This window comes from Crotalus tigris, unplaced genomic scaffold (assembly GCF_016545835.1).
Source record: "Crotalus tigris isolate CLP2741 ecotype Arizona unplaced genomic scaffold, ASM1654583v1 scf7180000019840.826796, whole genome shotgun sequence".
Classification (NCBI taxonomy): Eukaryota; Metazoa; Chordata; class Lepidosauria; order Squamata; family Viperidae; genus Crotalus; species Crotalus tigris.
The window spans coordinates 162679-189610 of record NW_024097735.1 but is presented as its reverse complement, the minus strand read 5'-3'; the positions used below and the strand labels follow the sequence as shown (position 1 = coordinate 189610).

Below are 26932 nucleotides of genomic sequence, written 5' to 3'. Positions count from 1 at the left end.
AAAGCGATCACGGCGGCCCGAGAGGCCTCCCCGAGGGGCCCCGCAGTTCCGAGCGCCGGCGCTTCCGCAGCTGCCGCCCCAGAGACTCCGAGGGACCCCGGGCGCTCTGCAGCCATCTGCACCGCCTGTGCCGTGAGTGGCTGCGACCTGAGCGGAGCGGCAAAGCCGAGGTGGTGGACCGGGTGGTGCTGGAGCAGCTGCTGGCCCTGCTGCCCCCAGAGCTGGCGGGCTGGCTGCAGGAGTGTGGGGCAGAGAGCTGCGCCCAGGCGGTGGCCCTGGCCGAGGGCTTCCTACTCGGCCCGACCTCCACCCAGGAACTCGGGAAGGGGCGGCAGGTGAGAGAATTTCATCCTCTTGGGATGGTGTAATAGGCTGTGGGAATAACTTTGTGGGACGTTATTCCCACATTCTAACTTCCCACATAATTTGTCATGGACTGGACAGCCGTAATGCAAAAGGTATCTCAATTCCCACATGTTGATGGAGGGGGAGGGGAGGGGAAATTCCATAAAATTCATAGTTTTCCACCGAGTACAAGAAGAGGATCGGAAAATGCTTTCAGAATTGCAAGATTTTCTTAATAAAATAGAGCTAATGTTAGGAACCTTGTGATTCTCCACCACAGACCTTTCACTGGAGACGTTTCTAAGCAGGCTTTCCATTGTAGATAGAATAGATCTGTGAGAAAAATAGTCCCTGAAGAAAAAAACAAAGCATACTTTATTCATGTTCCTTTAACTTGAGCATGTGGCTCCCTACCTGTGGCTACCAGGAGGGACCCCTGAGCAAACTACTTTTCAGATTTAAAACATATTGTCCTTACCATTTGAAACAGAAATATAAGAGGAAGATAAAAGGACTAACACAATTATACAGCATTGTTTCCCTGGACCTTTGCGATAAGCTGTTTAACTGAGCTTTATCTTACTTTATACACTTGTGTATCCTTCCGGATATTATCAACATATGCTATAAAATCAGTATTTATATGTTATGATTTCCTGTCACTTAAATCTACCCAAATACAGTCAAGCATCTAGATTATGTGAACCTGGTACAGGGCCATAACACTAGATACAGATTGTGAAGTATTTCACAAAAATGGCAGGCGATTATCAAGAAATAATAGCCATCCACAGAGCAGGAGTTCTCAAGTTCTCTTATATTGACTTGAGTTTGAAAAGTACAATTGGAGAGAAAAAGGTAAAGCAGCCAATTAACATGGTTACAGTCATTTGAAAGTGGATCATAAATCAGGCAATAGTTCAGTTGCAGGAGCCACTCATGGGGGAGATTTCAGCAGAGTTCCAGGGAAGAGGAGATCCATTCAATGATTCTGAAGATCTTTCTTTTAGGAGGACCCAACTAGGACCACCTTGTCAGGTAAGTTAAGGGTTTTTGTGAAAAGTTTAAACCCCTTCTATTCATGAAAGCCAAATGCTGAGTCTGTATGCATTTGAACCTGGTTTCCTCACAGAATGACCCAGTTAGAAAATGTAATATATATGTTGGAACAGTTTAATCTTTCTTAGTGAATAATATTTATATGTTACTTACATGTAAGTATACTATGTTATATATAGTATATTTAAATGTGTGTTATGTATGTGTACGCTTTGAAAGTAAGCAACTGAATTTCATTTTTAATGTGTGCCATTGTGCCCACAGTAAAAAAAGTACAATAAAGGTTATCTGTCTGTCTGTATCTATCTATCTGAATATTTTTGAAAAAACTTCGGAAAAGGAGATAAAAAATAAAAACCATGAAGCGAAATAATACCAATTGTACAAAAATTGCTTTAGAAATAGACCAATATATCCACTGAAGTAAGTCAAAGCTGACAAGTTTTCATGGTAAGAGTGTTGGTCAAGTTACTTGATATTTCCAGAATCGTGTACATTTTGAAATAGGCCAGGTAAAAAATTCTAAGTAGGTATCTCTTGTTTTCTAAGAAATGTGTATTTTACTGGGCCAGAGAGATGAGGTTGTGGGATTCCCCTACCCCAAACCATTTTGGTGAGGTATTCCAGGCCTGGGGAGGGGTGGTCCCCAAGGAATACCATTCTGCAACTTCGATGCATCTAAGTCACATTTTCTGCCTTTAAAACAGCAGCATGGAGGAGGTATGTCTGTTCTACAAGAAAATATCCATTTGTCTCTTACAAAATTCTCTTTTTTATGTTGGAAGCAGAGTGGATTTGATTTAAATCAAGTGGATTTAAATCACTAGTAAAAGGCTCGATTTAAATCAACTAGATTTAAATCATAATTTTCAGAGAGCACTGTCAACTCTGTCTCGCAGCGACTCCTCCTCTGACCCACTGTTAACTCACTGAAAGTCTCATTCCCTTTAATGGGATTGCTGGTGATGCAGCAGTGACACAACAAGATGAGGAATGTGGCAGGCAGCAGTTGAGTGGATGTCCGCTAACAGGCCTGCCGTGATGGATTTGAAATGTCAGGATTCATTCTTGCTGGTAGTTAGAATCTTTAATATTATTTGCAAAGAAAATGAAGGTTCCCTATTTAGAATAATAAGCTGTCAGGTTAGTAAAACAGCAATATCAGAACTGATTTTAGGTTAATAAGTTAATGACACATAGTTGGAGAACTCAAATTCTTTTATTTAATTAAAACAGCGCTTGGTACAGATGCATTTCTCTTCAAACAATCTTACAGTTTGTAGTGTACATAGATTTGCAAAACAATGTGATAAAGTAATATTCCTGAACATTGTTTTATGACTTATCTCATGGTTACTGTGAAATTGTGTGAATGCATCAATGTAGTGCATGTTATCTCAGCTTACAGAGCTTGGATACCAAAAATGTAAATATTGCAGAATATACAGCCTCATGCTACATAACTAAGCTCTTTTTCATGCTGAATAAACTAAATTATTAATCTTTCTTAAGTAGAAAACTATATTTAGATAGATATTTACTCCAAAAGCATTTTATTAAAATAAATTTAATAAAAATTAAAAAAATGATTTAAATAAAAAAAATCCAATTTAAATAAAAAAATTCAATTTCTTTATTTTTTTTAAAAAATCATTGATTATTCTCCACCCTGATTAGAAGTAAAAAAGAAAACCTAAGAAGAGTGTTTCATGGGAAAGATTTTCTTTTTCTTTCTAGGACACAGATCCCTTTGAGGAGGTGGCTGTGGACTTCACAGAGGAGGAGTGGGCACTGCTGGATTCTGCCCAGAAGGCCTTGTGCATGGAAGTCATGCTGGAGGTTTCTAGGGATGTGGCGGCTCTGGGTAAGGATCCTCTTTACTCTGGGTTCAATTTATTGGGAAAAGTTTTTAGTGGCAGGCAACAGGGAAGAAACCTGCACTAAGATATTTAAAGTGGTCAGAACTGTACTTGGCCACCACCTGTAAAACCTCTCCTAATCTCAGGAAAATCGGGATCAGAATGTGTAGTTAGTAGCTAATATCCAGTGGACAGCCACAGGTGCAAAGAGAAGGGGAAACGGCCGACAATGGCGGCAGTGAAGAAATGACAGCAGTCAGCTGGCCGAAGCTTAGCGGTGGAAAAGCTGGACGGTGACATGACAGTTCCAGTCAAATTCATCTGAGCAGAGATTCTGGCTAGAAGGGCTCCGGTGTGAGATCGTACTGGAGGATTTCACTTGAAACTTACCGACTTTAGTAGCCTACAAGAGGGGAGGAGGGATTTCCCTCACTCCTGGAAAAGCGGCGAAAAGGAAGGTTTGGCTAAAAAGGCTTGCCTGCTTACTTGCTACGTTGGCTGGATTTGTAGAGAAGAGAAAGGGGGCGTCCTCCTTCTTCCCTTACTCCAGAGACTGAAATTTAGCCCTGGAAGGCTAGCTACTCTAAGGCACAAGAGAGATCGTCTGGAAGGAAAAAAACGGAGGTAGACATTTTGGAATGAATAGACAAGTTTAATACCAGAGACAATATTAGAGTGACACCTGCTGGTTAAATCGAGAATTGCTGTAAGAGTGGGAAGGGAAAAACTACTAGGGAAAGAGACTGTGTAGCAAATTTGCCCTTTCCTTGTAATGTTAAGAACTTCTTGATTCTTAGTAACAACTTTGATACTCTGGAAAACATTTTAACAATTGTAAATAAGTGGGGAGGTTGGTTTGGAAAATTGAAAAAAATGTCTAGCACTCCAAATCTTACAAGGGCTGGAATAGGGAGAAAGCAGACACTTCAAACTACATTGCTGGAACCAGGTTCTGTTAGGCAAAGATCACTAGAAGAAATGGCTCAAAAAGATAGGGCAAACCCACTTAAAGACTTGCAACAAATGCTGCAATCAATGCAAGAGTTAATGTGTAAAAACCATGAAGATCTGAAAAAAGAAATAGGTGAAATAAGGAATGATACAGGTGAACTTAAAGATAAAATTAAATCTATGGATGGGAAATTTGAATCCTTCCACCACCAACTTATGAAAAATGAACAAAAACTAGTAGAAATGGAGGAAAGGATTGATAAAGAAGAGCAGAGAGTGGATGAAATGAATGAAAGGCTAGTTCAAGCCAATAAAGAATTAGAAACCACAGTTATTTCTTTGGAACTTGAGAAGGCTGCACATTATCTACGGTTTCAAAATGTAGGAGAGATGAAAGGTGAAGATCTCCCAGTAATAATGTCAGATATTCTAGCAGGAGCGTTGGGGTCTACAAGAGAGGAGATGGCCAATGAGATAGATGAAACCTATAGAATACACACAAATTACGCAAGACGACACAATCTTCCCAGAGAAGTGCACATTAGGTTTATTAAGAAATCAGTTAGGGATGAAATTCTTTTCAGATTCAGAGATGATACACTGGAATATCGAGGTAAACAGCTGATTGTACTTAAACAAGTGCCCAAAAGAGTGAGAGACCTGCGAAGGCCTTACCAATACATAACTTCCAAACTGATAAGGAAAAATATCAATTTTAGATGGCTAACTCCGGAAGGAATTCTGGTAACATTGCAGGAGAAAAAGTTTCGCCTAGACTCAATAGAAAAAGCAGAGGAATTCTACAGGGAAAACTTTGGTAGTAAGGAAGATTTAGTTGAAAGAGAAGCAAGAGAGGAAGGAGAGACACTGGTGCAAGCCATTGAAGCGAGAGGTAAAAGAGTTGAGCTTCGAGAGGACACTGATGAAGGGAAAAATGAAGAAAAGCAGGAGGAGAGTAGGTTTAAGGAAATTAAAGAGGCTAGACCGATAAGATCAACAGTGGAAAAAGGGAAGGATTTACAAACTCAAGAGTCTAGACCAGCAATAGTAACTAGATCTAAACATAGATAAGGAGGGGAAGAAATGTGTTGAATCTATATCTATCAACGTTAATGGCCTCAACTCTCCAACAAAAAGGAAGAAGTTTTTCAATATGCTCAATAAGATGAATTTAGATATAATAATGTTACAAGAAGTCCACATTAAAAAACAACATCAATACTTATTAAATTGTCCCAAATTGGGGAATATGTTCGCAGCACTTTCGCAATATAAGAAAGGAGGTGTGGTAGTATATATTAAACAAGAAATTGTGGCTAAGCAAATTTATAAGGACGAAGATGGCAGAATTCTAATTGTGGAAGTAATTTTGAATAAAACCAAAATTCTTTTGGTTGGAATTTATGCCCCGAATGAGGGGCAAAAACATTTCTATAAAAAACTCTACAACATTATTAGCCAATTGGAACATGATAGCATTTGTATAATGGGTGACTATAATGCAATTGGGGATAATAATCTAGATTATAAATGTGGAAAGAATAGAAAAAGAATTAGAGGAACAATATCTGATATTTTCTTTAAAATGGTAGATGAGTTTAATATACAGGATATTTTGAGAGAAAGGAATCCTGGGAAAAAACAGTTTACTTTTTATTCTGGACGTCATCAATCTTGGTCCAGAATTGATATGGTGTGGATGTCAGCTGACTTAAATTTAGAAGTAGAGGAGATTATGATTGATACAAATACCTGGGCTGATCACAATCCGATTAGAATTGAATGGAAGGGGCAAAAAAACACGAGGAGATGGACTCTAAAAAGGGCAATCTTAAATCATAAAGAATTCAAATCAAAATTAGAAGAACAATTGGATCTGTTTTTTAAGTCAAACAAAAAGGAGGATACAAACTGCCCAAATTTATGGGATACAACCAAAGCCTACATGAGAGGCGTTGTAATTTCTTATATGGCTAGGCAACACAAAATCAAAACACAACGCCAAAGACAACTGGAAGAAGAACTACGTAAAGTTGAGGATAACCTGCAAAATGAACCACAAAGATGTGATTTGAAACAACAGATTGATTTAATTAAACATAAGATGGATATTATTACGAAGGAAGATCTAGGACAGCAGATAAAACGTACTAAACAAAATTTCTTTGAAAATGCTAATAAACCAGGGAGATGGTTGGCTTATAAAATCAAAAAACACAATAATAAGCAGAGAGTTACCAACCTTTATAACGCCAAAGGTGATATGATGTGCCAGAACGAAGGAAAAAAGCTAGTGGCATATGAGTTTTACAAGAATTTATATAAAGACGACGAAAAGAGAAATAACCATGACATAGTACAGTATTTACAACTAGTCGATTTACCCAAGGTGCCAGAAGAATTTAAAACTCTCCTAAATAAAGAGATAACACAGTTAGAGCTCTCGGTTGCAATTAAGAAACAGAAAAATAATAAAACACCTGGACCAGATGGTATACCTGCAGAAATGTATAAAATTGCACAAGAATCTTTAAGCCCAATGCTGTTGGACTTATTTAACGAGGTTTTAACCCAAGCTAAAATACCAGCTTCATGGGAAGAAGCCTTCCTCACGTTGATTCCTAAAGAAAACACCAACCTGACACAAATTAAGAACTATAGACCCATTTCTCTTTTGAATTCAGATTACAAAATCTTCATGGCAATAATGGCACAAAAATTGGAAAGGTTCTTAGTGGATTTTATACATATTGATCAAAACGGCTTTCTATCTAAAAGATATATAAGAAACAATATTAGGACTGTTTTGGACATATTGGAATATTATGAAGTACATAATGAAAAGCAAATGTGTTTAATTTTTCTTGATGCCCAAAAAGCATTCGACAATGTAAAATGGGATTTTATGTTTAATCAATTATTGTATATGGACTTTGGGGAAAATTTCTTAAATATGTTTAAATCAGTTTACTCTACGCAGGTGGCCAAAGTAATAATCAATGGAGAACTGACTGAGAGTTTCCAAATGCAAAAAGGCACAAGGCAAGGCTGCCCACTATCACCATTGTTATTTATATTATCTCTCGAGGTATTAACTAGAGCAATCCGGCAAGATGAACAGATCCAAGGTCTAGAAATCAAGAAAGAGACATTTAAAATACAAGCCTTTGCAGATGATTTAGTTTTTATTATTGAAGAACCACTACCATCAGGGATTAGGCTGATGGAAACATTGAATAGATACGGGGAAATAGCAGGTTTAAAAATAAATAAAGAAAAAACTAAAATGCTTGTCAAAAATATGACTAAAATACAGAAAAGTGAATTGGTTTATAGAATTGGTGTTCAAATTACAAATAAAATTAGACATTTAGGGATACAACTGACTGCCAAATGCGCTACGCTTAAAAGGGATAACTATGATAAGTTAATAGAACAGATTCAAAAAGACTTTGATATTTGGACTAACCTACAGCTCTCTCTTAAGGGCAGAATCGCGGTGATTAAAATGAATGTGTTGCCAAAAATTTTATTTTTGTTCCAATGTATACCTATAAAATTAGACAAGAAATTTTTTCAAAATTTGAACAAAATGATGTGTAAATTCATCTGGCAAGGAAAAAGAGCAAGGATTAAATTAAAATTACTACAGGACTCAAAGGAAAGGGGGGGATTTGGTCTTCCAGACTTGGAGAAATATTACCAGGCCGCAGCATTAGTATGGGTAAGAGATTGGATATTACTAAAAAATAGGAGACTATTGTGTCTGGATGGCCATGACCTACAAATAGGATGGCATGCCATATTATGGGATCATAAATATAAAGTACATAAATATTTTCGAAGTCACTATATTAGGCAAGCTCTTATTGATGTATGGACAAAATTTTGGCAACCAAATTATACCCAAGTACCTAGTTGGATCTCACCGTTAGAAATATATGTACACCCAAAATTTACTCAATTAGACAAGATCATAACATATAAAAATATTTTAGATGAAAGAGGGGAATTGAAATCCAGGAAAACCATCCACGATGAAGGGATAGAATTAGAATGGTGGGCATACCTGCAACTGCAGGCAAGATATCGGAAAGACAAAAAAGAGTTAGGTATTAAATTAGAACCAATAGAATTGGATAAAATAATTTTGGGGTCGGAGGATAAAATGATTAAAAAACTATACTATTATTTGCTAGATCAGGCAACGTACGAGGAACACGTAAAAGTGACTATGTTGAATTGGAGTAAGGATTTTGGTCTTAATTTTGATCTGCATATATGGCAAGAACTATGGGCAAGAAACAAGAAGCTTACTTTGGCCACCTCTTACAAAGAGAACCTTTACAAAATGTTTTATAGATGGCATCTCCCACCCACAAGATTGTCTAAAATGTATACCAATGTCTCCCCTCAATGTTGGAAATGCAATTTGAAAAGTGGAACTTACTATCATATGTGGTGGGAATGCACGCGAGCTCGTGATTTTTGGAACAGGATTAAAATTTGGTTGGAAGAAATATTAGAGCAAGCGGTAGAACCAAAACCAGAACTCTTTCTATTAGGTTTAACTACGCAAAAACATGACAAATGCGTATTTTATTTAATGCTACACATTTTAACGGCCTCCAGGCTGGTTTTTGCTCAAAATTGGAGGAACAAGGAAACCCCAACGGAAGAAGAGATCCTGCATAAAATTTTAATATGTGCTGAGATGGACAGGCTTACAATGATTATGAAAGACAAAACGGAACACGAATACTTCGAAATCTGGGGCAAATTTTACCGCTGGTATGAATTAAGAACTGCTCGGACTTCAAACTAATGGTAGAACTAAAAGATATACATAACTGTACATATAATTGTATATATAATTGTATTGTATAAAAGATGAGGTTTATATAGAGGTTAAGAACAAAAAATTATAAAATTATAAAATTTTTGTACTATGATAGGAACTGATAGAAAAATTCACTCTGGAATGTCATGTTTGTCCATTGTTGTTTTAATTGTATTAATGAATAAAAATTAAAAAAAAAAAAAAGAGTGTTGGTCAAGTTACTTGATATTTCCAGAATCGTGTACATTTTGAAATAGGCCAGGTAAAAAATTCTAAGTAGGTATCTCTTGTTTTCTAAGAAATGTGTATTTTACTGGGCCAGAGAGATGAGGTTGTGGGATTCCCCTACCCCAAACCATTTTGGTGAGGTATTCCAGGCCTGGGGAGGGGTGGTCCCCAAGGAATACCATTCTGCAACTTCGATACATCTAAGTCACATTTTCTGCCTTTAAAACAGCAGCATGGAGGAGGTATGTCTGTTCTACAAGAAAATATCCATTTGTCTCTTGCAAAATTCTCTTTTTTATGTTGGAAGCAGAGTGGATTTGATTTAAATCAAGTGGATTTAAATCACTAGTAAAAGGCTCGATTTAAATCAACTAGATTTAAATCATAATTTTCAGAGAGCACTGTCAACTCTGTCTCGCAGCGACTCCTCCTCTGACCCACTGTTAACTCACTGAAAGTCTCATTCCCTTTAATGGGATTGCTGGTGATGCAGCAGTGACACAACAAGATGAGGAATGTGGCAGGCAGCAGTTGAGTGGATGTCCGCTAACAGGCCTGCCGTGATGGATTTGAAATGTCAGGATTCATTCTTGCTGGTAGTTAGAATCTTTAATATTATTTGCAAAGAAAATGAAGGTTCCCTATTTAGAATAATAAGCTGTCAGGTTAGTAAAACAGCAATATCAGAACTGATTTTAGGTTAATAAGTTAATGACACATAGTTGGAGAACTCAAATTCTTTTATTTAATTAAAACAGCGCTTGGTACAGATGCATTTCTCTTCAAACAATCTTACAGTTTGTAGTGTACATAGATTTGCAAAACAATGTGATAAAGTAATATTCCTGAACATTGTTTTATGACTTATCTCATGGTTACTGTGAAATTGTGTGAATGCATCAATGTAGTGCATGTTATCTCAGCTTACAGAGCTTGGATACCAAAAATGTAAATATTGCAGAATATACAGCCTCATGCTACATAACTAAGCTCTTTTTCATGCTGAATAAACTAAATTATTAATCTTTCTTAAGTAGAAAACTATATTTAGATAGATATTTACTCCAAAAGCATTTTATTAAAATAAATTTAATAAAAATTAAAAAAATGATTTAAATAAAAAAAATCCAATTTAAATAAAAAAATTCAATTTCTTTATTTTTTTTAAAAAATCATTGATTATTCTCCACCCTGATTAGAAGTAAAAAAGAAAACCTAAGAAGAGTGTTTCATGGGAAAGATTTTCTTTTTCTTTCTAGGACACAGATCCCTTTGAGGAGGTGGCTGTGGACTTCACAGAGGAGGAGTGGGCACTGCTGGATTCTGCCCAGAAGGCCTTGTGCATGGAAGTCATGCTGGAGGTTTCTAGGGATGTGGCGGCTCTGGGTAAGGATCCTCTTTACTCTGGGTTCAATTTATTGGGAAAAGTTTTTAGTGGCAGGCAACAGGGAAGAAACCTGCACTAAGATATTTAAAGTGGTCAGAACTGTACTTGGCCACCACCTGTAAAACCTCTCCTAATCTCAGGAAAATCGGGATCAGAATGTGTAGTTAGTAGCTAATATCCAGTGGACAGCCACAGGTGCAAAGACTCCCATATACTTTCCCAGGCGGATACGGCTCATTTTAAAGTCGCTAGTCGATTATCTGCATATATAATTAGTCCAGAGAAGTATTTACTTTTCACTGCACATATCGCCACGAGGTAGACCTTAATAGCAGCTTTTACCTGTGTTGAATCGAGTTCATCCTTGTCTTTCACCAGCGGCTCTATAGACATCTCTTCCTCTGTTTCATCTCTCTCAGTTCCTCTATATACTATGGAAAACAGAGAGGTCTATGGGTGAAGAGAGGTCGCATGGGTGCAATCCTCTCCAGAGCCTCAGTCACCTTCCTATTCCAAACAGTGATTAAGAGCTCGACTGCACCTTGCAGTAGATCAGCAGTTATAACCCCCGGTTCTTTCTGCAACCCAGTTGGGTCCAGTAGTTGCCGGTGACGGACCATTCAATAGGTCCTGCCTCCCTGCGGGGGGTACAGCTCTTGAGAAACTCATTGACACAAGATTGTGACCTGACAAAACATAAGGCCACTAATGTATAGCATGTAACTAATACCCAGCTGACAGCCACAGGTGCAAAGAGTTCCATATACACTTTGATTCTCTAACAGCCAGGCCCTCCTGGATCACAAACCAGCTGAGCTACTTTCTGGGCAATTTTGTCCAAGGTTGTCATTACAGCCACTCTTCTAGAAAACAACTAAGGCCTTGGCAGAAATGCTCACCATAGTTTTGTGAAAGACCTTAGATCAGGGGTGTTGAACTGTCAGCCCATGGACGGGATGCGTCATCCACAAGCCACGCCCACCCCATTGCCAGCAATGGCAAAACAGTCCCGATACGTCTCGCGATGTCACATAATGTGAGTTTGACGTGTCTGCCTTAGATGCTCCACAGAAATGCCTGGGCAGATTGACCTATCAGCAGCAAAGCCTTAATCTGGTTCAGGGGTGAAAAATCTAGTGGATACCATTAGAGTGTCCTAGGACTTAGATCAAAATTTCAACCCAATATCTCCTAGTTTTAACACATGGTTGATGCCCACCCTGATGCTCAGATGGGCATATTTTTGACAGGGAGAGACACCCCCCCTCTCTTGCTAATCAGTTTGAATTCTAATGAGAATTTCTGATTTTTTTTTTTTTCTAAAGTAGGTGATGGTGATGGCCTGGAAAATGAGAATGACAAGCAGCTGGGGTCATTGACATTACAAAATGCAATGTCTGCAAAGAGCCATTCCATATATTTTACTTCATCTAAAATACTGCATAGGAAATTCACTGAGAGCATTGATATTATTTCCCATCAAAGAATTCACACAGGGGACAAACCATATATATGCCTGGAGTGTGGAAAAAGCTTTTTTTACAAGTCACAACTTTTTAATCATAAGAGGATCCACACTGGGGAGAGACCATATAAATGTATACAATGTGGACATGCGTTTACTCAGAAAAGTGGCCTTATTAGTCATGAAAGAATCCATACAGGAGAGAAACCATTTCAATGTACAGAATGTGGAAAGAGCTTCACTCAGAAAGGACAACTTAATGTTCATGTTAGAATCCACACAGGGCAGAGACCACATAAATGTACAGAATGTGGAAAGAGCTTTGCTCAGAAAGGACCACTTAATTTTCATAAGAAGATCCATACTGGGGAGAGACCATATAAATGTATACAATGTGGAAATGCGTTTACTCAGAAAAGTGGTCTTGTTAATCATCAAAGAATCCATACAGGAGAGAAACCATTTCAATGTACAGAATGTGGAAAGAGCTTCACTCAGAAAGGACAACTTAATGTTCATGTTAGAATCCACACAGGGCAGAGATTGTATAAATGCTTGGAGTGTGGAAAAAGCTTTCATGGAAACAGAGATCTTATTTGTCATGAAAGGATCCACACTGGGGAGAGACCATACAAGTGCATGGAGTGTGGAAAACAATTTACTCAGAAAAGTGGTCTTATTAATCATGAAAGAATCCATACAGGAGAGAAGCCATTTCAATGTAAAGAATGTGGAAAGAGCTTCACTCAGAAAGGACAACTTAATGTTCATGTTAGAATCCACACGGCAGAGATTGTATAAATGCTCAGAGTGTGGAAAAAGCTTTCATGGAAACAGAGATCTTATTTGTCATGAAAGGATCCACACTGGGGAGAGACCTTATAAATGTATAGAATGTGGAAATGTGTTTACTCAGAAAAGTGGTCTTAGTCATGAAAGAATCCATAGAGGAGAGAAACCATTTCAATGTACAGAATGTGGAAAGAACTTCGCTCAGAAAGGACATCTTAAACTTCAGACAATGCATATATGAGAGAAACCATTTCAATGTACAGAATGTGGAAAGAGCTTTGCTCAGAAAAGCCAACTTAAAATTCATCAGACAATCCATTCAGGGGAGAAACCATTTCAATGTACAGAATGTGGAAAGAGCTTTGCTCAGAAAAGACAATTTAAAGTTCATGTTAGAATCCACACAGGGCAGATATTGTATAAATGCTTGGAGTGTGGAAAAACCTTTCATTGGAACAGCAATCTTATTTGTCATGAAAGGATCCACACTGGGGAGAGACCATACAAGTGCATGGAGTGTGGAAAGCAATTTACTCAGAAACGTTTTCATAATCAACATGAAAAAATCCATACAAGGGAAAATAAATGCACAGAATGTGGAAAGTGCTTCGCTCAGAAAAGTCAACTTATTTTTCATGAGAGAATACACACAAGGCAGAGATCGTATAAATGCTTGGAGTGTGTAAAAAGGTTTTATTCAAGCAGAGAACTTATTCATGACCAAAGGATCCACATGTGGGGAAGACCGTATAAATGCATGGAGTGTGGAAAAAGCTTTCATTGGAACAGCGATCTTATTTGTCACGAAAGGATCCACACTGGGGAGAGACCATACAAGTGCATGGAGTGTGGAAAGCAATTTACTCAGAAAATTTATCTTATTAATCATGAAAGAATCCATACAGGGGAGACACCCTATAAATGCACAGAATGTGGAAAAAGCTTTGCTCAAACAGCACAACTTAATGCTCATAAAATGATCCACAGAGAATAGAGACCGTATAAATGCATGTAGAGTGGAAAAAGCTTTAACAATCACAAGACGTTTACTCATGAAAGAATCCACACTCGGGAAAATCCATATATTGCAAAGAGTGTGGATATAATTTTTACTGGGAAAGAACATTTTACTCATCATAAAAGGATCCACGTAGGGAAGAAACCTAAATGGACAAAGAGAAAAGGCCTCTAGTAGAAACTCTTATCTGACTCACCATTAAGGGATCTACATAGGAGAAATCATGCACATGCAAGGAGTGTGGAAAAGCTAAACTTGGGAATGATACTATAATTCTTATTAAATGTAGTGATGTTACTTCCCATCAAAGAATCGACCCAGGGGGCAGACCATCTTAATGCCTGGAATGTGGAAAGAGTTTTTCTGACAACAGTGACCTTACTCAACATCAAAAGATGCACAAAGAGGATAAACTGCATAAATGCTGGAGTGTGGAAAGAGCTTTACTCAGAAAGAAAAACTTAATTTCATAAAACGATTCACACAGGAGAGAACGTATAAATGCACGGAGTGTGGAAAGAGCTTTATTAACAAATGGAGATTTATTTACCACCAAAAGATGCATACAGGGGAAAAATCATACAAATGCATGGAGTGTGGAAAAAGTTTTAGTCAGAACTCAGAACTTATCCATTATAAGAGGATCCACACTGGGGAGAAACCATATACATAAATGGAGAGGGGAAAGAGCTTTTCTTGGAAAGGACATCTTAATTCTCATAAAATAATCCACACAGAGGAGAGACCATATAAATGCTTGGAGTGTAGAAAGAGTTTTGCTCAGAAAGGATGTCTTACTGATCATGAAAGAATTCACAAAGGGGAGAAACCATATAAGTGCATAGAATGTGGGAAGAGCTTTGCTCTGAATAGGACATCTTTATTCTCATAAAAGGATGCACACGGGAGAGACCATATAAATGCAAAGAGTGGAAAAAACTTTCATTGGAGGAGAGGTCTTATTTGTCATGAAAGTATCCACACTGGGGAGAGCTCATACAGGTGCATGGAGTGTGGAAAACAATTTACTCAGAAACATCATCTTATTAATCACGAAAGAATCCATACAGGGGAGAGACCATATCGAGGCACAGAATGTGGAAAAAGCTTTGCTGAAAAAGGACAACTTAATTCTCATAAAAGGATCCACACATAACAAGAGCATATAAATAAATGCATGTTATGTGGATAAAGTTTTAAAAATTACAAGACATTTACTAATAAAGAATCCATGCACTTGGGAAATAGTATATAATGCATGGAGTGTGGAAATAATTTTACTAGGAAAGAACACCTTGGTCATCATGAAAGGATCCACACTGGGAAGAAACCACTTAAATGGAGGAAGTGGAAAATCCTCCAGTAGAAGCTTATCTAACTCATGATTAGAAGATCCAGACATGAAAAATCATAAACACAGAGAAGGACACCATAATTCTCATAAAATCATGTCCACGGAAGAAATCATATAAATCTATGGAAGGAGCTTCAGAATAATCCTTCTGGTCCCAAATACTTGAATTCATTCAGAGTAACTGGGTCTTCAGTTGCCTGTTTTGACCTATACTTTTCATCTTTCTCCCCATGCTGTGGAAAGCAGGATGCAAAATATGAATTAAGCCATTCAGTTTCCTGCCTTTTGCCCTTTGCTATCTCAATATCTTTTCCAACCAGAGAACTGATAGCTTCCTGGACTTCTATTTTAATTTAATTAAAAACACTATATAAAACAGAAATTGGATACATATATCAAATTTAGAAAGCATTTCAATCTGCAGAGTTAATGTTAATTCCCACACAATAGTGCTTGCTTTCTTCTCTTTTCTCTTAAGATTTATCTAAAGAAATTTTCCCAATACCGTTTGTTATTTTCTGATCAGAAGGAGGATGAGTGAGATCAGCCCCAGAAAGAACCTCTTTTTGAGCAGTTGCCAAGTCTATTATTCCTCACCACTTGAGTTTCCCAACATTTTTAGAAAAGAAACCATACTGTTCATAGTCTTGGACCTTTATTAATAAAGTCCCATGACCTATAATTCTACCACAATCTTCCATGTATTCTTTTTTTCACTATCTCATCCTGTCATGGCCAGTGATACAGAGCCCCATATTTGAATCCACCTAGGGGGATAAACCCATTTCAGGAGGTCAATTTCTGGGGGGTTTTTAAGTTGTGCAACCCTTTGAAATCAGATCTTTTTAAAAAAAAATCAGCCAGAAAAGATCAAGCAGAATAGGTGACTTAACTGTCAAGACCAGTGGTTCTCAACCTTTCTAATGCCGCAACCCCTTAATACAGTTCCTCATGTTGTGGTGACCTCCAACCATAAAATTATTTTCATTGCTATTTCATAACTGTAATTTTGCTACTGTTATGAATCGCAATGTAAATATCTGATATGCAGGATGTATTTTCATTGCTAAAAATTGAACGTAATTAAAGCATAGTGATTATGCTTTCCTCTCCCTCTCTTTCTTTCCTCTCCCTCTTTCTTTCCTCTCCCTCTCTTCCCTCTCTATCTTTCCTGTCTTTCTTTCCTTTCCCTCTTTCTCTCTTTCTCTTTCCTCTTCCTCTCTTTCTCTCTTCCCTCTTTCTCTTTCCCTCTCATTCTCTCTTCCCTTTCTTTCCTCTCTTTATCTTTTTCCCTCTCACCCTTTCTTTCCTCTCTTTCCTCTTCCTTTCTCTTTCCTCTCCCCCTCTCTCTTTCCTCTCTCCTCTTCCTCTTTCCTCTCCCTCTTTCTCTCTTTCTCTTTCCTCTCCCTCTTTCTTCCCTCTTTCTCTTTCTCTCTCTTTCCTCTCTCTTTCCTCTTCCTCTCTTCCTCTTTCCTCTCCCCCTCTCTCTTCTCTCTCCTCTCTCTCTCTTTTTCCTCTCTCTCTCTCTCTCTCTCTCTCTCCCCCCCCCCTCTCCCCTCAATATCTCTGGTTTATCCTTTCAGTGACTCTGGGCAGGTTAGAGTTCAAAAATGTATTACAATTAAAAATACTAAAAACTTTTTAAAAGAGTAATGACAGCAAAACCAATAAAAACAACAGAAGCATCCAAATTAAGTGACCACGCTGGAATAACGCCCATAATTGAGCCATAAGGCGCAACTTCCCCCCAGGAGGCAGAAAGAATTCAGGCAAGCGGCATTTTGGAGCCGGGCAAGTCAGCCCGGGGCTCAGTCGGGCCCTCCCGGGCACAATTAGGGGTGGCTTCATGGAGTCCCAGGTGCCTAACTACGGAGGAAGCCGGCCGGAAGCTCACAATTAGCGGGCCCGCCAGGAGGCAGATGACGTGGACATCCCCATGGCGGTCAGGTGGCCCCCGAGCTGGACAAGATTCCTGGCCAGCCGGCCAAGGGGTGGGAACGGCTCCCTCACCGGGGCTGCTGGCTGGGCCTTTCCAGGGCCAAATCCTGCCGAGCTCTGCCTGCCGCAGGAAGGCGAGCCGGGCCAGGCTGGGCAGTGGAAAAGGAGACACGCTGCGATTTGCACAACCCCAGTCCTGGTGCAGAGGAGTGCCCCCACCCCGGTGGATGGGGGGCTGGGAGGGGGAAGCCCCTTCCCTTGCCCGGAAAGCAGCACTTCCTCTCCTGCTCCGGGCATGGGAATATGGGCAGAGGTCCCGGGAAGGCCAAATGTGGGGGGGCAGGAAGCAGCAGAAGGCCTGATGGCTCCCACAGTGCCACCCGCACACACCAATGGCACGGAGCTTGCAGTCACCGAGCCAGACGCCAGTGCGGGGCAGCAGGAGGGTGCAGATGGCAGGCAGGCCGAGGTGGCAGCAGGCGTTGTGGGCCAGGTGCTCCAGGGTGGCCATGTAGGCACAGGATGAGGCAGTGGTGGTGCAGGTCCAGCACCGGCTAGGTCACCAGCTGGCCTGGCCCAAGGAAGGTCAGCCACCCGCCGGGCCCCATACGCACCAGATACCGTCCCAGCGCCCACCGCTGCCCCGCTAGCCTCACCTTGGCCACCGCCTGTTCGGTACAGTGGCAGGCAGGCCCAGGTGCTCCTGAGCGGCCATGGCAAGCAGCAGTGACGGCACAGGCCGACCACCGGCTGAGCCACCAGCTGGCCCAGCCCAAGGGAGATAAGCCACCCGCCGGGCCCCACGCGCACCAGCTACCCTCCCAGCGCCCGCCGCTGCCCCGCTAGCCTCACCTTGGCCACCCCCGTTTGGTGCGGTGGCAGGCAGGCCCAGGCACTCCTGGGCAGCCCTCCCACCCCTGGCCCTCTTTTACTTACATTTAGTAGTTGCTCAGCAGGGAGGGGTGGAAACTTCCAGAAAACTCGCCTTAGCTGCAGACAACTTGCAGCAACATTTGCTGACTGGGACTTTTGGCGGGCTCATCAGGGCAGAGACAGCCTGGACAATTCCTATTGGCTTTTGAAAGCCAATAGAATTAGACTCTATTCAAGAGAGTCTATTCTATTGGCGTTCGAAAGCCAATAGAATAGATTCTCTTGAATAGAGTCTATTCTATTGGCTTTCAAAAGCCAATAGAATAAGAGAGAGTAGCACAGCTCATGAAAAAGGGGAAAAAAACAAAAGCAAAATGCCAGGCTGCGTTTCATAAGGATTCTATGAGGAAAAACTCCAGGACTTTGGCGATCCCTGTGAAATGGTTGCTCGACCCCAAAAGGGGTTGTGACCCACAGGTTGAGAACCGCTGGTCAAGATTCAACAGAAGAGAAATAGAAACTAAACAGATACAGGATAGAAATCAAGGGTCTTCAAAGTTGGCCCTTTCATGACTTGTGGATTTTAACTCCCAGAATTCCTCAGCTAGGCATGCTGGCTGAAGAATTCTAGGAATTGAAATCCACAAGTCATAAAAGGGCCAACTTTGAAGACCCATGGGATAGAATAGATCAGTGGTGACGAACCCATGGCATGGGTGCTGGAGGCGGCACTCAGAGCCCTCTCTGTGGGCACGTGCTGTCGCCCCAGCCTTGCCTCCCCCGCCATGACCTCCAACAGCCCCCCTGAAGGAGAGTCGCCCTCGAGTGTGGCCCACACGGAGCAGCGCAGCCAAGGACATGGCAGCCAGGCAGCGTAGAGAAGACTCTGCCCTCAGACCCCATCATGCAGTTGATGCTGCACAGCGTGGGCAAAGGGTGTGGTAGCCATAGTGCTGCTGGGCTGCCTGGGCAATCTACAGCAGGCCCTGGAGGCAGTGAGCGGTCCTGTGGGCAGGCAGGACAGGAGATGGGGGAGAGCAGGGCCTGGGACGTGGAGCAGGGGTGGGGCCAGTTTTTGGGCACTCTGTCTCTAAAAGGTTTGCCATCACTGGAATAGATTGTAGTCTATAGAAAAAGGGGGATTCCTTCTTTGAGTGTCCTCACTAGAATACAGACAACACAACGGTCCAATAAACTGGCACGAAGAAATCCCCAAAGAATTTATTGCTTTCCTATAGATTTAATGATATATCAATTCGATGGACGGATGCCTGCTCTCCAGCTCTTTCCTTTCCTCACATTTGCGATGTCCTTCCGCAAGTCTCCCACCCTCCCACTTCCATCTGTCCACATCCATATTTTCAAGAGGATTCCGGGAGAAAGAAATCCCGGTGCCCAGAAGCAGCAATCAAACCAGGATTCGCCCAATGGTGTTTGGCTCCTTTCAGCTGCGCTCTGCCTCCATCGTGCCCTCCGTATTGCCCCCCCTAAATCTGCACAGCCCCGCATCCACTCCCCTACCGAGCGTTTTGCCTGCTCAAACCTTGGCTGACCTCTTAGCGTCAGCATGGAACAGAGCATGCGCAGAGGGCTTTTCCCAGCCCTGGGTAGCCTCTGAGGACAGGAAAGCCGGTAAGTCTCCTTCCTTCCTTCCTTCCTTCCTTCCTTCCATCCATCCCCCTTCAATCTCTCCTTCCTTCCTTCCTTTCCCCCTCAATCTCCTTCCTTTCCCCTTCAATCTTCCTTCTCCATCTCCATCTCTTCCCCTTCAATCTCTCTCCTTCCTTCCTTCCATCTCCATCCCTTCCCCTTCAATCTCTCTCTCTCCCCTTCCTTCCTTCCTTCCTTCCTTCCTTCCTTCCTTCCTTCCTTCCTTCCTTCCTTCCTTCCATCCCCCTTCAATCTCTCCTTCCTTCCTTTCCCCCTCAATCTCCTTCCTTTCCCCTTCAATCTTCCTTCTCCATTTCCATCTCTTCCCCTTCAATCTCTCTCCTTCCTTCCTTCAATCTCCATCCCTTCCCCTTCAATCTCTCTCTCTCCTTCCTTCCTTCCTTCCTTCCTTCCTTCCTTCCTTCCTTCCTTCCTTTCCCCTTCAATCTTTTTCCTTCTCCATCTCCTTCCTTTCCCCTTCAATCTTCCTTCCTTCCTTCCATCTCCATCCCTTTCCCTTCAATCTCTCTCTCTCTCCTTCCTTCCCTCCCCCTTCAATCTCCTTCCTTTCCCCTTCAATCTCCTTCCTTCTCCATCTCCTTCCTTTCCCCTTCAATCTTCCTTTCTTCCTTCCATCTCCATCCCTTCCCCTTCAATCTCTCTCCTTCTTTACTTCTTTATTTATTTATTTATGAGACTTATATACCGCTTTAAGTGCAAGCACTCTCTAAGCGGTATACACCAGTAAGCAATGTATATATATATATTTACATTGCCCCCAACAATCTGGGTCCTCATTTTACCTACCTCGGAAGGATGGAAGGCTGAGTCAACCCTGAGCCAGTGAGATTTGAACCGCTGACCTGCTGAACACAGTCAGCTAAAGTGGCCTGCAGTACTGCACTCTAACTGCTGCGCCACCTCGGCTCCTTTCCCCTTCCATCTCCTTCCTTTCCCCTTCAGTCTTCCTTCTTTCCTTCCTTCCATCTCCATCCCTTCCACTTCAATCTCTCCTTCCTTCCTTCCTTCCTTCCTTCCTTCCTTCCTTCCTTCCTTCCTTCCTTCCCCCTTCAATCTCCTTCCTTCTCCATCTCCTTCCTTTCCCCTTCAATCTTCCTTCCTTCTCCTTCCCTCTCTCCCAACATTTTTGAGCAAGGAAGAGTAAGCTCCTCCAGCGAGCATTGCTATATTGTTTTTGTGATTAATCACTATGCTTTAATTATGTTCAATTTGTAACAATGAAAATACACCCTGCATATCAGATATTTACATTACGATTCATAACAGTAGCAAAATTACAGTTATGAAGTAGCAACGAAAATAATTTTATGGTTGGGGGGTCACCACAACATGAGGAACTATATTAAAGGGTCACGGCATTAGAAAGGTTGAGAACCACTGATCTAAGCCATGTTCTGTGCCTTTAAGACAGCAGCATTTGGACCCTTCTAAAGCCTTGTTTTCTGTTTTGGAAGTAAGAAATTAGGTGGTTCCGCCCCAGGCGTTTAATGGACCCGGAGGGGTTCCAAATAGCGCTTGGGGGTTTTCCTGATTCCCTCCTCCACGAACCGGCTGAGTCCTTGGTCGCTGCTTGGAATAAGGCGGCATCAGGGGCGTTAGACTGGATCGCGCCTTTGCGACCTCTCCGTGATTGTGGATCCCGGAGGGCATCTTGGTTTACCAAGGAGCTATGGGAGATGAAGCGTCAGAAAAGACGTCTAGAGCGACGCTGGAGGGCTAGTAACTCCGAATCCGACCGGACACTTCTAAGAGCCTATATTAGGACTTATTTAGTGGCGACACGAGCGGCAAAATGTTTGCATTTTTCCGCAGTTATTGCGTCTACAGAATCTCGCCCTGCCGCCCTGTTTAGGGTGACCCGTTCCCTACTTAATGTTCGGGAAGCTGGGGAGCCCTTACAGGGTAGAGCGGAGGAATTTGTGCAATTCTTATCAGACAAAATCGCTCGGATTCGGACAGACCTAGACTCCGATTGGGCAGGGCCTTTTGAGATGACTGGGGCAGGTCTTAGTTCAGTTTTATGGGATGAATTTGAGTCTGTGACTGCTGAGGATGTTGACAGAGCGGTGGCAGCAATGAGCACCTCCACTTGTTTATTGGACCCGTGTCCTTCCTGGTTGGTCTCGGCTGCCAAGGAGGTGACACGAAGCTGGCTTCGGGTGTTGATCAACGCTTCGTTGAGGGAGGAGTCTTTTCCACAATCCCTGAAGGAGGCGGTTGTGAGGCCCCTGCTCAAGAAGCCTACCCTGGACCCGGCTGATTTAAATAACTTCCGTCCAGTCTCCAATCTCCCCTTTGTGGGGAAGGTTGTAGAGAGAGTGGTGGCGCTCCAGCTCCGACGGTCTCTGGATGAAGCGGATTATCTAGACCAGTGGTTCTCAACCTGTGGGTCGGGACCCCATTTGGGGTCGAACGACCATTTCACGGGGGTCGCCAAACAAGGCTGTCCACCATTTTTTCCCCTTTTCTTTGGCCATGCACCTGGCACCCGGTGATGTATAAGTGGTTGGGGGTCACCACAACATGGGGAACTGTATTATGGGGTCGTGGCATTAGAAAGGTTGAGAACCACTGATCTAGACCCTTTTCAGTCTGGCTTCAGGCCCGGCTTCAGCACAGAAACCGTTTTGGTCGCGCTGATGGATGATCTCTGGCGGGCCCAAGACAGAGGTTATTCCTCTGTCTTGGTGCTACTTGACCTCTCAGCGGCTTTCGATACCATCGATCATGGTATCCTTTTGCGACAACTCGAAGGGGTGGGAGTGGGAGGCACCGTTTTACGGTGGTTCTCCTACTCTCTGGCCGGTCGCAATCGGTATTGGAGGGAGGGCAGAGGTCAACCCCGAGGGGTCATTACCTTTAAAGCCCTATATGGCTCAAGGCCAGGCTATTTGCGAGCCCACCTACTACCTCATAGTTCCCTACGTCCGGTTAGATCCCACAGGCTGGGCCTCCTTCAGGCCCCATCGGCCAAGCAGTGCCATTTGGCGGGGCCGCGGAGGAGGGCCTTCTCTGTGATGGTGCCCACGCTTTGGAATCAGCTCCCCCCGGAGATTAGGACCGCTCCCACCCTGTTGCGTCTTCCGTAAGCTACTTAAGACCTGGTTTTTCCGGCAGGCCTGGGGTTTATAAAACCTTACCCCCGGATGATTGTTTTTGTATTGTTGTTTGTTATGTTTTATGTGTTTTTTATTGTTAGCCGCCCAGAGTCCTTCGGGAGTGGGGTGGCTTATAAATTTTAAAAATAAATAAATAAATAAATAAAACATAGAGGACTGTCTTACGGGAAAGTTTTTATTTTTCTTTCTAGGACACTCATCCCTTTGAGGAGGTGGCTGTGGACTTCACAGAGGAGGAGTGGGCACTGCTGGATTGTGGCCAGAAGGCCTTGTGCAAGGAAGTCATGCTGGAGGTTTCCAAGAATGTGGCTGCTCTGGGTAAGGACCCCCTTTGTTCTGGTTTCCATTGATTAGGAAAAGTGTTTTAAGTGGGAGTTAAAACAGGGAAGATACATGCATTCAGCTGCATAATGTGGTCAGAACTTTATCTGGCCATCTTGTGTAAAAGTTTTCCTAATCTCAGGAAAATTAGGCTCATGATGTCTAGTACCAGTAAGTAGCTAATATCCAGTGGAGAGCTATGGCTGCAAAGAGCCCTGTACACGTCCCCTTCATTCCCTTTAACTGTCAGCCCCCCCCCCCCGGATGACAAACCAGCCGAGGCACTTCATGGGGAATTTTATCCAAGGTTGTCATCAGAGCCACTCTTATGGAACACAACAAAAGCCTTGGAAGAAATGCTCACCATAGCTTTGTGAAAGGCTTTAGATGCTCCATGGAAATGCCTGGGCAGATTGACCTATCAACAGCAAAGCTTTAACCTGGTTCAGGGTGAAAAATCCCTTGGATACCATTAGAGCAGGGGTCTTCAAACATGGCCCGTTTATGACTTGTGGGCTTCAACTTCCAGAATTCCTCAGCTTGGCATGCTGGCTGAGGAATTCTGGGAGTTGAAGTCCACAAGTCATAAAAGGGCCAAGTTTGAAGACCACTGCATTAGCGTCACCTAGATAATAATTTCAACCCATTATTTCTTAGTTTGAAACATGGCTAGTGCCAAATCTGATTTTCAGATGGGCATTTTTTTGACTAGGGGACACCATTTGCCATCATTGTAAATTCTAATGAGAATTTCTGTTTTTTTTTGTTCCAAACAGGTGATGGTGATGAGAATGATAATCATCTTAGATTATTTAAACTGCAAATGGCAGTGTCTTCAAAAAGCCATTGCTTCTCTTTTACTTTACCTAAAATGCTGCATAGGAAGCACAAACCACAAAAATATGTAAAATATGAGAGGGATTTCAGTCTAAACAAAGAGATGAAAATATGCTTGCAGTGTGGAAAGAGCATTACTTGGAAAGAAGACCTTAATTCTCATAAAAAGATTCACATAGGAGAAGGACCACATAAATGCCTGGAGTGTAAAAAAAGCTTTTCTTGGAAGTCGGGTCTTATTCGTCATAATGTGCTCCACACTGGGGACAGACCATATAAATGCCTGGAGTGTAAAAAAAGCTTTTCTTGGAAGTCGGGTCTTATTCGTCATAATGTGCTCCACACTGGGGACAGACCATATAAATGCATGGAGTGTGGAAAGACCTTTTTCTTCTACAAAGACTTTATTCAACACCTAAGGATGCATACGGGGGAGAAACCGCATAAATGCATGGAGTGTGGAAACAAATTTCGTTGGTACTCAGAACTTATTGATCATATGAGGATCCACACTGGGGAGAGACCGTATAAATGTATGGAATGTGGAAAGCAGTTTGCTCAGAAAAAATATCTTACTAAACATGAAAAAATCCATACAGGGGAGAAACCATATAAATGCACAGAATGTGGGAAATGCTTTGTTCAGAAAGGACAACTTAATTTTCATGAGAGGATCCACACTGGGGAGAAACCATATAAATGTATACAATGTGGGAAAGCGTTTACTCAGAAAAGTAGTCTTATTAGACATCAAAGAATCCATACAGGAGAGAAACCATTTCAATGTACAAAATGTGGAAAGAGCTTTGCTCAGAAAAGCCAACTTAAAATTCATCAGACAATCCATACAGAGGAGAAACCATTTCAATGTACAGAATGTGGAGAGAGCTTTTTCTTCTACAAAGACCTTACTCGCCACCTAAGGATGCACACGGGGGAAAAACACATAAATGCATGGAGTGTGGAAACAAATTTCGTTGGTACTCAGAACTTATTGATCATAAGAGGATCCACACTGGGGAGAGACCGTATAAATGTATGGAATGTGGAAAGCAGTTTGCTCAGAAAAAATGTCTTACTAAACATGAAAAAATCCATACAGGGGAAAGACCACATAAATGCACAGAATGTGGAAAATGCTTTGCTCAGAAAGGACAACTTAATTTTCATAAGAGGAACCACACTGGGGAGAAACCATATGAATGTATACAGTGTGGGAAAGCGTTTACTCAGAAAAATAGTCTTATTAGTCATCAAAGAATCCATACAGGAGAGAAACCATTTCATTGTACAGAATGTGGAAAGAGCTTTGCTCAGAAAAGCCAACTTAAAATTCATCAGACAATCCATACAGGGCAGAAACCATTCCAATGTACAGAATGCGGAAAGAGCTTTGCTCAGAAAGGGTGACTTAATTTTCATAAGAAGATCCACACTGGGGAGAAATCATATAAATGTATACAATGTGGGAAAGCGTTTATTTGGAAAAATAGTCTTATTAGTCATGAAAGAATCCATACAGGAGAGAAACCATTTCAATGTACAGAATGTGGAAAGAGCTTTGCTCAGAAAGGAAAACTTAAAATTCATCAGACAATCCATACAGGGCAGAAACCATTTCAATGTACAGAATGTGGAGAGAGCTTTTTCTTCTACAAAGACCTTACTCGCCACCTAAGGATGCACACAGGGGGGAAAGCGCATAAATGCTTGGAGTGTGGAAACAAATTTCGTTGGTACTCAGAACTTATTGATCATAAGAGGATCCACACTGGGGAGAGACCATATAAATGTATGGAATGTGGAAAGCAGTTTGCTCAGAAAAAATACCTTACTAAACATGAAAAAATCCATACAGGGGAAAGACCACATAAATGCACAGAATGTGGAAAATGCTTTGTTCAGAAAGGACAACTTAATTTTCATGAGAGGATCCACACTGGGGAGAAACCATATAATCTCTTCTTGAGCAGTTGCCAAGGCAATTATTCCTTACCACTTGAGCTTCCCAACACATTTTTGGAAAAGAAACTATACTGTTGATAGTCTTGGACCTTTATTAATAAAGTCCCATGACCTATAATTCTGCCACAATCTTCCATGTATTCTTTTTTTCACTATCTCATCCTGTCATGGCCAGTGATACAGAGCCCCATATTTGAATCCACTAGGTGGATAAACCCACTTCAGGAGGTCAATTTCTGGGGGGTTTCAAGTAGTGCAACCCTTTGAGATCAGATCTTGTCAAAAAATCAACCAGCCAGAAAAGATCAAGTAGAATAGGTGAGTTAATAGTCAATACTTCAACAAAAGAGAAATAGAAACTAAACATGCAGGATAGAAATTGGGGTCTTCAAAATTGGCCCTTTTATGACTTGTGGATTTCAACTCCCAGAATTCCTCAGCTAGGCACGCTGGCTGAGGAATTCTGGGAGTTGAAGTCCACAAGTCATAAAAGGGCCAGGTTTGAAGACCCATGGAATAGAATCGATTGTACTTTATAGAAAAAGGGGGATTCCTTCCTTGGGTGTCCTCACTAGAATACAGACAACACAACGGTCCAATAAACTGGCGCGAAGAAATCCCCAAAGAATTTATTGCTTTCCGATTGATTTAATGATATATCAATTCGAGGGACGGATGCCTGCTCTCCAGTTCTTTCCTCACATTTGCGATGTCCTTCCGCAAGTCTCCCACCCTCCCATCTGTCCACATCCATATTTTCAAGAGGATTCCGGGAGAAAGAAATCCCGGTGCCCAGAAGCAGCAATCAAACCAGGATTCGCCCAATGGCGTTTGGCTCCTTTCAGCTGCGCTCTGCCTCCATCGTGCCCTCCGTATTGCCCCCCCCCCCTAAATCTGCACAGCCCCGCAT

General features: G+C 41.8%; 1 pseudogene; it reads left to right on the top strand.

The window, feature by feature from the left end:
- Positions 1–3137: 3137 nt before the first annotated feature.
- On the top strand, positions 3138–26116 carry LOC120317807 (annotated as a pseudogene).
- Positions 26117–26932: the final 816 nt, after the last annotated feature.